The sequence below is a fragment of the Arachis ipaensis genome, chromosome B8 (genome assembly GCF_059453495.1).
Source record: "Arachis ipaensis isolate K30076 ecotype BB chromosome B8, ASM5945349v1, whole genome shotgun sequence".
Taxonomy (NCBI): domain Eukaryota; kingdom Viridiplantae; phylum Streptophyta; class Magnoliopsida; order Fabales; family Fabaceae; genus Arachis; species Arachis ipaensis.
This window is the reverse complement of record NC_142443.1, coordinates 54,738,118-54,740,308: the sequence shown is the minus strand read 5'-3', so window position 1 is coordinate 54,740,308 and position 2,191 is coordinate 54,738,118. Positions and strand designations below refer to the sequence as shown.

Sequence of the window (2,191 nt, the reverse complement as noted above, 5' to 3'; positions counted from 1 at the left end):
TGTGATGCTATCTTCACCTGCCTCTAGAGGTTTTGGTTCCTCCAACTTTTTCTTGAGCTGTGGCAATTGATGTTTTCCTTGTTTGTCAGTTAAGGGGGTCTCAGAATGAGCTGGTTGTGCTTCAGTGCTTTTTTTTTTCTTTCAGTGTCTCATTATCATCTGTACTCAGTTCCTTGTCCTCTTGATCTGTTTCTTGTGAGAGTTTGAAGACATTAAAGCTGAGTTGTTCATCATGGATTCTCAATATTAGCTCCCCTTTCTCTACATCGATAAGTGCTCTGGCTGTAGCTAGAAATGGTCTTCCCAATATGATTGGGTGAGTGTGACTTTCTTCCATGTCCAGAATGACAAAGTCTGTTGGGAGAAAGTACTTCCCAACCTTTAGCAACACATTTTCCACCACTCCTATTGCTTGCTTTTGAGTTTTATCAGCCAGTCTGATAATGACATCTGTGGGCATTATCTCATTGATCTGCAGCCTCTTCCCCAGGGATAAGGGCAGTAAGTTGATGCTGGCCCCTAAATCACATAGTGCTCTGTCGAACATATTTTCACCTATGGCACAAGGGATATGAAAACTTCCTGGGTCTCTTCTTTTTGTAGGCAACTCAGGTTGAATAAGGGCACTACATTCCTTGTTCATCACTATAGTCTGCCCTCCCTTGAGTGAGCTTTTCCTGGGAAGAAGTTCCTTCATATACTTGATGAATGCAGGCATTTGTTGAATTGCCTTGATGAATGGCATGTTCACATGCAGAGATGCAAACAAGTCTAGGAACCTTGAGTATATTCTTTTTCCCACAGCACCATTGAGCAGTTGAGGGAATGGTGCATAGAGCTTCAGCAGCTCTTGTTGTGAGATTTCTGGTTCTTTGTGATCTCTATCCTCCTCCTTTGTTGAGTTGTCTTCAGGTTGTTTGCACATTTTGCCTTGCTTGTCTTCAATCTCTTGATCACTTGCAGTGACCATTTTGTTATCTTCCCATCTTACTTTCTTTGCTTCTCCTTTGGGGTTTTTCTCCGTGTCACTTGGAAAGCTATCAGTAGGTTTGGGAATCTTCTCAGCTAAATATCCCACCTAGAATTCCAGCTTCTTAATGGTCTCTCCCTGGTTCTTAATATTGGCTCGCACCTCCTCTTTGAACACCTTATTTTCTTGAATCTCTTGGTATATTCCTTCAAGTAAGGCTTCAATCTTAGAGAGCTTGTCATCAATTGATGAGTGATTCGGAGCAGACGTGCTGTTTTGGTTTTGATGAGTGTGTGGAGACGTGTTATTGTGGGGATGTTGAGGTGTCCTCTGGGTGAATTGCTGGTGAGCTGCATTGTTGTTGGAGTTGTAACGTCTCTGGTCTTGGTTTTGATCTTGCTCACTTCCCCACCCAAAGTTTGGGTGGTTTCTCCATCCAGGGTTGTAAGTCTTGGAGTATGGATCATAGTTTTTCCTTGGTGAATTCCCAATGTAGTTGGCTTGCTCCTGACTCCCCTCTGCTTCGTCATTCACTCCTTCTTGGATTGTTGATGAAGATGAGATTGCTGCTACTTGGTTCCTCTCCATCTTCTTGGTGAGGTCAGCCAGCTGCTAGGTAATGAGCTTGTTTTGGGCCAACAGAGCATCTACATTGTTTAGCTCTATCACTCCTCTTGTGTTCCCTCTTTCGGAAGCATAGAAGTAGTAGTTCTCTGCTACTGTTTCAATAACATCTATGGTCTTCTTCTTGTTCAAAGATCCTCCAGATGAATGGTCTACGACCTTCTTTGACTCATAAGAGAGCCCTTCATAGAAAATATGCAGCTGCACCCATTCGTTGAACATGTCAGGTGGACACCTCCTTGTTAGGTCTTTAAACCTCTCCCATGCTTCATATAGAGTCTCACCATCTTGTTGCCTGAAAGTTTGAACCTCAGCTCTCAGCCTATTGATTCGTTGAGGAGGGTAGAATCTTGCTAAGAATTTGTTCACCACGTCCTCCCAAGTTGTCAAGCTCTCCCTTGGGAAGGATTCCAGCCACTTGGCTGCCTTGTCCTTGAGTGAGAAAGGAAATAAGAGCAGTCTATAGGCGTCAGGATGAACACTATTAGACTTCACTGTGTCACATATTCTCAGGAAGGTGGTCAAATGTTGATTGGGGTCTTCTTGAACACCTCCTCCAAACGAACAGTTGTTCTGAACAAGGGTGATGAGCTGTGG

General features: G+C 43.6%; 1 non-coding gene across 1 annotated transcript; it reads left to right on the top strand.

Annotated features, from left to right (window-relative positions):
* The first annotated feature begins 1,814 nt into the window (after nt 1-1,814).
* Nucleotides 1,815-1,918, top strand: LOC148548153 (small nucleolar RNA R71). Its single transcript, XR_015897572.1, has one exon. It is a non-coding gene; the product is annotated as a small nucleolar RNA R71 (small nucleolar RNA).
* The last annotated feature ends 273 nt before the right edge of the window (nt 1,919-2,191 follow it).